Genomic DNA, 10323 nt, shown 5'->3' on the forward strand with positions numbered 1-10323 from the left:
CGGTGAAGGGCGTCGCTAGGGTAATGCTGGAGGCCTTTCTCTGGTGCTAATGCAAGTGCACCAAGCTCCTTCGCGAATGAGTGAGTTAAAAAATGGCAATATTGCAGCCATATTGCGATGAGAAAAAGTTAATTATTATCAAATACCTGTCAACAAAGGACAGTGAAACAGTCCTTCGCGAGTTGATCTTTACAATGCAAAGTACAAGGCTCTTAAACATTTGTCGGGTCCTAAAGATAATTTTACCAATCAAAGTTTCGAGAACAAACTGACGAGGCTTATTTGAAATATATATCTCAGAAAAAGGATGCGTTTCTAATGTTTATTGCTCATCACGAAGTTATGTTATTACTTTAACATGAAAATCATGTTATTTATTATAATTTTACAACATTTTACATAAAAAATTTCAAGTGAAAAACATGTAATAGTGCTTGTACCCATGCGTGTCGTAAGAGGCGACTAACGGGATCTGACGTGGTTGATGCATGTCATCCTATCCAATTGCGTAGATCGATGCTCTTGATGTTAATCACTGGACTGTCTGGTCCAGACAAGATTATTTACAGACCGCCGTCATATAGCTGGAATATTGCTAAGTGAGTGAGTGAGTGAGTGAATTGTGTTTAACGCCGCTTTAAACAGTATTCCAGTCATATCACGGCGTGTCAGCTTAATGTTGGAGGAAAGCCCGAAGCGATGCAGGTCTCAGATGTTTACCACTTCGGTGAAACCCACAGGCACGGGTGTGGTGGTGACAAACCTAGAAACATAATCGGGGTGAATCGGGATTCGAACCCACAATCATAGGTTTCTGGAGGGCCCAAGGGACGGAACTCTCCACAGCGAATTGCGGAGCCTTAGACGACTGGGCCACGCGTGCCCTTATTGCTGAGTGAGGCGTTAAACAACAAACAAACAAACACTGAGGGGCGACGGGGTACCTTAAATTAGTGGTTAAAGTGTTCGCTTGTCACTCCGGATGCCCGGGTTCGATTCCCCACATGGATGCAATGTCTGAAGCCCATTTCCGGTGTCCCCGTCGTGATATTGCTGGAATATTGCTAAAGGCGCCTAAAATCACACTCACTCACCGCCTCCGTGGTCTAGTGGTAGAGCGTCCGCCCGGAGAGCGGAAGGTCCGTGGTTGGATCCCCGGCCGCGTCATACCAAAAGACGTTAAAAGATGGTATTTGTTGTTACCCTGTCTGGCGCTCGGCATTAAAGGGCTAAAACATGGAATGGTCGGCTCGGAATCAGTATGCTTTGTCTGAGTGGGGTATTCATGTTAAACTGTGGCATGGTATCTCAGTGTTCTAGCACTATAGATCGACATCAGTCCGGACTTGTACAAGCAGCCACACACACACACACACACACACACACACGCACGCACGCACGCACGCACGCACGCACACACACACGTGCATGCACGTCGCTAGTGTGTACTGGTATGTTTAGGTGACCTATCACAAGGTCCACGCGTAATAACGACCATTATTATATACACACAGTGTGATAGTGATATACAAACCCAATACAGCCTAGTATCGCACTCTGATAAATATGCAAGTTAGGACACATAAACCACCTAACTACTTATCACAAGCTTCACATATCAATGCAATATCTACTAGGTCAATATTATTTGCCTAAAGTTCCTAACGCCCAAATTTAGATAAGGTGAGCATATATAATTATATTACGAGAGCACTGTCACGACTCATGAATATTAAATATTTTGTGGCTGATAATTTCCTTTTTCTCAAGAATCGGAAGCAAAATTCTAATTTTCAAGCTCTTTCTGGGACAACTACTTCTTTCGATAAAACCCCAGGTTATAGCCAGTTCAAACATGATTTCGCATTAGTCAGTGAAACTGCGGCTTAAACGATGCTTTTAATAACGACATAATGCAGTGAGAGTAGTCTCCACGTGAGCTTCCGTGTCACAAGTATCACAAACACTGAAATTGCATCGGTTCGTCAAGGGTTCGCACAACACGATCAGTGTTGTGTTTACGATACGGAAACAAGTTCGGCTAGTTTATCCTTCATCGGACTGCGTGTTTATCCTTTACCCAACTGCACGCTGATTCCTTATCCAGCTACGTGTTTTACCCAACTACTTGTTTATCCTTTATCCAACTGCTTGTTTATCCTTTCTTCGCCTGCATGTTTATCCTTTAACCAACTGCACGCTGATTCCTTATCCAGCTACGTGTTTTACCCAACTGCTTGTTTATCCTTTACCCAACTGCTTGTTTATCCTTTCTTCGCCTGCATGTTTTTACTTTACCCAACTGCACGCTGATTCCTTATCCAACTACGTGTTTTACCCAACTGCTTGTTTATCCTTTATCCAACTGCTTGTTTATCCTTTCTTCGCCTGCATGTTTATACTTTACCCAACTGCACGCTGATTCCTTATCCAACTACGTGTTTTACCCAACTGCATGTTTATCCTTTATCCAACTGCTGGTTTATCCTTTCTTCGCCTGCATGTTTATACTTTACCAAACTGCGTGTTTATCCTTTATGCAACCGAATGCTATCCTTTATCCAACTGCTTGTTTATCCTTTATCCGACTGTTTGTGTATCCTTTATCCAACTGTTTGTTTATACTTTACCAAACTACATGCTGATCCTTCATCCAACTGTGTGTTTATCCTTTATCAACTGCGTGTTTTCCTTTATCCAAATGAATGCTTATCCTTTATCCGACTATCTGTGTATCCTTTATCTAACTGTTTGTTTATACTTTACCCAACTGCATGCTGATCCACTATCCAACTGCGTGTTTATCCTTTATCAACCGAATGTTTATTCTTTATCCAACTGTGTGTTTATCATTTTACCCAACTGCGTGTTTTTCCTTTTACCCAAACTGCGTGCTGATTCTTTATCCAACTGCATGTTTATCCTATATCCAACTGCATGTTTATTCTTTACCCAACTTCATGTTTATTCTTTATCCACCTGCATCTTTATCCTTTATTCAACAGCATCTTTATTCTTTATCCATCTGCATGCTTATCCTTTACCCAACTGTTTGTTTATCCGTTATCAAACTGCTTGTTTATCTTTATCCAACTGCTTGTTTATCGTTTATCCAACTGAATGTTTATCTTTATCCAACTGCTTGTTTATCCGTTATCAAACTGCTTGTTTATCGTTTATCCAACTTCATGTTTATCGTTTATCCAACTGCATGTTTATCTTTATCCAACTGCTTGTTTATCTTTATCCAACTGCTTGTTTATCGTTTATCCAACTGCATTTTTATCCTTTATCCAACTGCTTGTTTATCGTTTATCCAATTGCATGTTTATCCTTTATCCAACTGCTTGTTTATCGTTTATCCAACTGAATGTTTATCCTTTATCCAACTGCTTGCTTATCGTTTATCCAACTGCATGTTTATGCTTTATCCAACTGCTTGTTTATCGTTTATCCAACTGCATGTCTAGCTATCATGATGAGCACATGAGTACCCCTCGCTGCTTGTTGTATACTGGCTGTATATGAGGAGGGTTTGTCGTATTTATATTTGTACGCCGCTGTCGATTTAAATCCCGTTTTGCAAACATCGATTGTGATATACGTTGCACTGTGTACACACAGTACTCATTCTTCCCATGGCACAGAGAGCAGTTGTCAAGTCAGGGTGTTCCAATTTATACGGTATTGTCATATTTAATTCTTAACAGGGTGTGGTATGCCAAGTTTGTTTAAACGTTCGCTCGGCATACCGAAGTTCTTGTTTTCACTCGGCTCTACTCGGCTCCACTCGGCTTATTCAACTACCAACATTATACCTCGGGCAGGGAGTAGTAATATTGAACGGATTTACTGTACACCCTGTAACTCCAAATCCTGCCGCATATAGTTCGTGTAGCATGACAGTCATTTTAAAGACAAGTTGCTCTTTGCCCAAAAGAGTTTAGGTATACGCTTTGATCTTAAGACAAAAAACAAACGGAAAACAATTTGAACAGTTAATTTGGGTTCACGACTGACAATGTTGTTTGAGTCATGTTATAGTCCCATTGGGCTGAGACGAGTTGAATAACATTGGGCGGCAATGGGGAAGTGCTATTGTATGAATTTACCGCATGAAGTTCGTATAGTTCGTATAGTTCGTAAGGAATTTGAAGACCATTAGGACCGGTTGTTTGGTGCTTAACAAAAACGTCTTACACATCAGTCACAAGCAGTTCCAACTTGGCTTCCTGTCAGGTTCTATTAGAGCTAGACGAGTTGCGTCACCCGGCCTTGAGTTACAAACGTGGGAACATGAAGGATTTGTTTGTTTGTTTGTTGTTTTACGCCACGCACTTGGGATACGATGACATGCATCAACCAAGTCAGCGAGCCTGACCACCCGATCCCGTTAGTCGCCTTTTACGACAAGCATAGTCGCTTTTAACGGCAAGCATGGGTTGCTGAAGGCCTTTTCTACCCCGGATCTTCACGGCAAGCATGGGTTGCTGAAGGCCTATTCTACCCAGGATCTTCACGGCAAGCATGGGTTGCTGAAGACCTATTCTACCCCGGATATTCGCGGCAAGCATGGGTTGCTGAAGACCTATTCAACCCCGGATCTTCACGACAAGCATGGGTTGCTGAAGGCCTATTCTACCCCGGATCTTCACGGCAAGCATGGGTTGCTGAAGACCTATTCTACCCCGGATATTCGCGGCAAGCATGGGTTGCTGAAGACCTATTCAACCCCGGATCTTCACGGCAAGCATGGGTTGCTGAAGACCTATTCAACCCCGGATCTTCGCGACAAGCATGGGTTGCTGGAGACCTATTATACCCCGGATCTTCGCGGCAAGCATGGGTTGCTGAAGACCTATTCTACCCCGGATCTTCGCGGCAAGCATGGGTTGCTGAAGATCTAGTCTACCCGGATCTTCACGGCAAGCATGGGTTGCTGAAGACCTATTCTACCCCGGATCTTCACGGCAAGCATGGGTTGCTGAAGACCTATTCTATCCCGGATCTTCGTGGCAAGCATGGGTTGCTGAAGACCTATTCAACCCGGATCTTCGCGGCAAGCAAGGGTTGCTGAAGACCTATTCTACCCCGGATCTTCGCGGCAAGAATGGGTTGCTGAAGACCTATTCTACCCCGGATCTTCGCGGCAAGCATGGGTTGCTGAAGACCTAGTCTACCCCGGTTCTTCGCGGCAAGCATGGGTTGCTGATGACCTATTCTACCCCGGATCTTCGCGGCAAGAATGGGTTGCTGAAGACCTAGTCTACCCCGGATCTTCACGGCAAGCATGGGTTGCTGAAGACCTATTCTGTCCCGGATCTTCGCGGCAAGCATGGGTTGCTGAAGACCTATTCAAACCGGATCTTCGCGGCAAGCATGGGTTGCTGAAGACCTATTCTACCCCGGATCTTCGCGGCAAGCATGGGTTGCTGAAGACCTATTCTACCCCGGATCTTCGCGGCAAGCATGGGTTGCTGAAGACCTATTCTACCCCGGATATTCGCGGCAAGCATGGGTTGCTGATGACCTATTCTACCCCGGATCTTCGCGGCAAGAATGGGTTGCTGATGACCTATTCTACCCCGGATCTTCGCGGCAAGCATGGGTTGCTGAAGACCTAGTCTACCCCGGATCTTCACGGCAAGCATGGGTTGCTGAAGACCTATTCTACCCCGGATATTCGCGGCAAGCATTGGTTGCTGAAGACCTATTCAACCCGGATCTTCGCGGCAAGCATGGGTTGCTGAAGACCTATTCTACCCCGGATCTTCGCGGCAAGCAAGGGTTGCTGAAGACCTATTCAACGCCGGATCCTCACGGGTCTGGAACACGAAGGACATATTGTTGTGTTCCTGGCGTTCGGCAGTATGCTAAGACCAACCCCTCTCTTTAGCTCTTATTCGAAAGAACTTGAATCGTTCTTTGGTGGGTCATCTGACAATGCAAGAGCAGCTATACACACTGACTTACAAAGGATACTTAACCAAATGTATGAGTGAGTGAATTGGGGTTAACGCTCCTTTGAACAGTATTCCAGTTATATCACGGCGTGTCAGCTTAATGTGGGAGGAAAGCCCGACGTTTACCACTTCGGTGAAACCCATGAGCACGGGTATGATGCTGACAAGCCTAGTAACATGAGCATCAATCCACGCTGTCGAGGTATGGCAACATAACCTGGGATCCCTAGGGGCCAATATTAATTAGAAACTTCACTTCTATACGTGGCTACCCAAAGTGACATGCGGTTAAACCACGCCATTAATGCTTAAGACGGGAAAGTACAGATAACTTTTGTTTGTTTGATGTATAACGACGCATTCAGCAATATTCCACCCATATGGCAGTGGACAATCCAACCAATCCAGTGATTGATATCACGTGCATCGATTACGTAATTGGAATACGAGCGAGCCCGACCACCCGATCCCGTTAGTCGCCTCTTACGACAAGCATGGGTTGCTGACGGCCAATTTTAACCCGGATCTCCACGTGTCGCATAGATGATTGATAAATGACGATAGATAACCGAAGTTCTGACTAAAACAATTGTCTTAATCAGAACTTCAGATACCTTTGTTATTGCACAGTGTGATGGCGAGGAAGTCCATGGTGTAGCACTTTAGATGCGGAATCAAGATAATTTAAAGGAGGAAGTTTTGAGAAATGTACTTGCCACCAAGGATCATTCGGGCCCATATGGGTCCATATGTTATTTTCAAAGCATGGGCGAGGGTGAGGGTTTCTATAATTGGGCCCCCCCCCCCCCCCCCCCCCCCCCCCCCCAAAAAAAAGAAAAAAAAGAATAAATTTAAAAAAAAAAATAAAATAAAAAAAAAATAATGATAATAAAATAACGCCCCCTAATAAACAACCAACAAAAAACAAACAAACAAACAAAAACAAAAACAAGTACAAAACAAAACCAAGTACACAAAAACACGCAAGCACATAAAGAATCGTGTACATAGTGTGAGTTCCAGCTTGCCTGTATTATATATAGCATTGTGAGCTGTTATAGACAGTTAACATAAGAGTCTGGACAACACAGGCTAGCAGATAAGAGTAGTAGGGTCGGTATAGCTCCGCAGTTGTGAACAATGGCAACCAACCAGGAAGTAGTAGACCTATAGCATGACTCCGCGGTCGTCAATGACAACCATATCTCAATTCTATGTACATCCATCATGTAGTCGTGTGTATCATCTTGCGCCTACCTGGAAGCACATCCTTAAATCGTCAAATACCAAGGTTAGAAACTAAAAATTGTATTATACAATGTTAATAAATACAGTTGCCTTACTTAAAGGGGAACTATGACAGTATGTTTTCCTTATGTCCAGTATGGGTCTTGGCATAAGTACCGCTTTGTGTGAAACTGAGAAACTATCTCTTTGTAAAGAGTAAGTGAGTTCACGAGCTGGGTTTGACGCCGCTTTTAACAGTATTCCAGTTATGTCTACTTAATGTGGGAGGAAAGCTAGAAGTGATGCAGGTCTCAGACGTTTACCACTTTTGTCAAACCACGAGCACGGGTATGGTGCTCACAATTTAGAAACATAATCGGAGCGAACAGATTTGAATCCACAATCATAGGTTCCTGGCGTATCCAAAGGGACGTAACTCTGCACAGCAAATTGTGGTACCTCCCTTGGTAAAGAGGACAATCTGCATCTGATGTGTCAATACATAATAAAACTTTAGTATTGAATCATTTGGATCAGGACTGACAACTGGCGCGCGTCTTGTCCCCCATGTATGCCTCCACGGTTTGAACTATAACCGAATAAATCCGCGTGGTAATTCCTGGAGCATCATTCTGATCAGCTGTGGCTATTAACAAGTGGCACTCTAATTACACTTGAGTAAAACGATAATGTTCCACTGAGTAACCTACACTAATCGTAAGCGGCGAAAAACGGGATCGGGTGGTCAGGCTCACTGACTTGGTTTGATGCATGACATCGTATCCCAAGTGCGTGGATCGATGTCATGATATCAGTCACTGGATTGTCTTGTCCAGTCTCAATTATTTACAGACCGCCGGAATATTGCTGATGGCTGCGTTAAACTAAAAAAAACCCCTCACACTCCAAAACACTCCTCAGTATTCAAATGCCTCGCTTTTCAGTAGTTGTCAATACTAATACCCTGGAACTGATCAGCCTGTCATGCTTGTGCTAAGATTATAACAAAGTAGTTTATTTATCACCCGCGCCAAAACCAAACACAAAAACCCCCCAAAACGCCCACTAAAAAACAACCAACAAAAAGCAAAAAAAACAACAACAAAAAACCAAGTACACAACAAAACACACACAAAAACACGCATGCACATAGAGAATCGTGTACACCCCACTCCATCACTTACCTACATATGAAGAAGATCGTTACGCGTGATTCACTTTAATTTGCTTTACTTAATGAAAAACATCTCATAGCCCGACCCAAAAGTCAAGCTTACCAGTTAATGAGTGTACACACAATTAAATTTTATGACGTGGGTGTAAATGTAGTACTATTTACTATTTATGTGGCCGCCTAAATGTGAAGTAGATTCGGACTTGATCTCGCTGACTGCGGATATATTTATGATATCGCACCACACGCGTGACGCATTTGTACGTTCTAGGTAATAGACACTCCTTTCCAGCAATTAACGTGGTAGACACTGTGACAAGAAGTATAGCTAACTAAATGCCTATAAAGACCCTTGAAGGCTTTAGTTGTCCAACAGGAATTGCCTCATGTATCGTTCTACCTGTGCAGAGTTGCGTCCCTTAGGCACGTCAGAAACCTATGAATGTGGGTTCGAATCCCGGTTCGCCCCGATTCTGTCTTTAGGTTTGTCATTACCATACCCGTGCTCGGGGGGTTCACCGAAGTGATAAACGTCTAATACTTGCATCACGTCCCTCCTACATCACGCTGACACGCCTTGGTATAACTGGAATACCATTAAAAGATGCGTTTACTTCAAACTCACTCACTCACTTAATATACATTTTAAGATTAATTTCAATAATAAGGTACAGTGAAACGAATGCAACTTATCCAAACTGAGGTCATAGGGAAAGCTTCATTGCTTAATGAGATTCGGCGAATATAGCGGAAATATTACATAAAGAGATAGCAAAGCCCACATTCAAATATATATATACGATATGGAGTTGGCACACTGTGGATGACCTTATATAGCGCTTTGCCGTAAACATAAAAACTATGATCTATAAATAAGGCCAATCTGTTAAACAGTTACATTTTTCAAAGCTGACTAGATAAGGAGAGATTATTTGGATAGGTTCAGCTAAGTTCAAACGTGTGTATGTGTGTATGTCCCATATCTCTGTGTCCGGTTATGTGAGTTGACGTCGCTCTGCGTTTGCTTCTGTGTAGGTCGAAAACAGGTCAATTCTTTATTCCTGTCAATGCGACATTTCCGTACAGACGCTCTGTTCATTTCAACACGTGGATGTTTGGGCCTGTGATAACATTGAACGTATAGGTAAATCAACTATGTTAAAAAGGTGGAGTGTAAAGTTCTCGGGAAGCGTATTTCTAATATTTCCAAAGGAGATAATATCCGCTAACAACAATGCTCTATTGTCATTCAACAACATCACTGTCCTGCGTTTAGCGGGAATTTTATACAGGCGTTTCAGTTTCCCTCCAATTGAGGAAAACGCCTACCACAACCAATTGTTGTCTGAGTACCGTACATCCCCGAATAGAATCGCACGCAGGAGTTTCTGTGTGTACTGACAAGACGACCAAGAATATCAAAGTCCAAAGTCATACCAGTCAATCAGTTGGCTTCACATTGCGTTCAAGATAGCCACAACGAAAACCTTGGATGACCACGTTTTCATGTTTTGGGGTTCAATTGTCCTCGTACCTTTTACTTCACTCTGTCTGGCCATGTCCACACAGGGCTGAGCGTGATTTAACGCCCCTCTATACTGTCATAGCGACTGATTTATGACTACCATCGTCTGCAGTACATTTGACTCCAAGGGCAAATCACTCTGAAGCCATGTCACCATAACTTAATTGTCATTACGTTTTAGGCGCTAATCCCCTGGGGACAGAAATCGGCTTCACAACGAACCCTGGACGTGACGTGCAAACACTTTAACCACTAAGGGTTATGACCCCTCATTGTAGCTTCAACTGTTGTTAAAAGACATCTAGGAATACAGGGAACTCCGGACTCTGCTGTTAAAGGACATCTAGGAATACAGGGCACTCCGGACTCTGCTGTTAAAGGACATCTAGGAACACAGGGCACTCCAAACTCTGCTGTTAAAGGACATCTAGGAA

At 43.4% G+C, this 10323-nt stretch overlaps 1 protein-coding gene across 3 annotated transcripts in view; it reads left to right on the top strand.

Moving 5' to 3' along the window:
* Positions 1 to 10323, top strand: part of LOC139478440 (uncharacterized) — a 33911-nt gene that overhangs the window by 401 nt on the left and 23187 nt on the right. The window lies entirely within an intron of this gene.

The sequence above is a fragment of the Haliotis cracherodii genome, unplaced genomic scaffold (assembly GCF_022045235.1).
Source record: "Haliotis cracherodii isolate W230 unplaced genomic scaffold, xgHalCrac1.p SCAF_4, whole genome shotgun sequence".
Classification (NCBI taxonomy): domain Eukaryota; kingdom Metazoa; phylum Mollusca; class Gastropoda; order Lepetellida; family Haliotidae; genus Haliotis; species Haliotis cracherodii.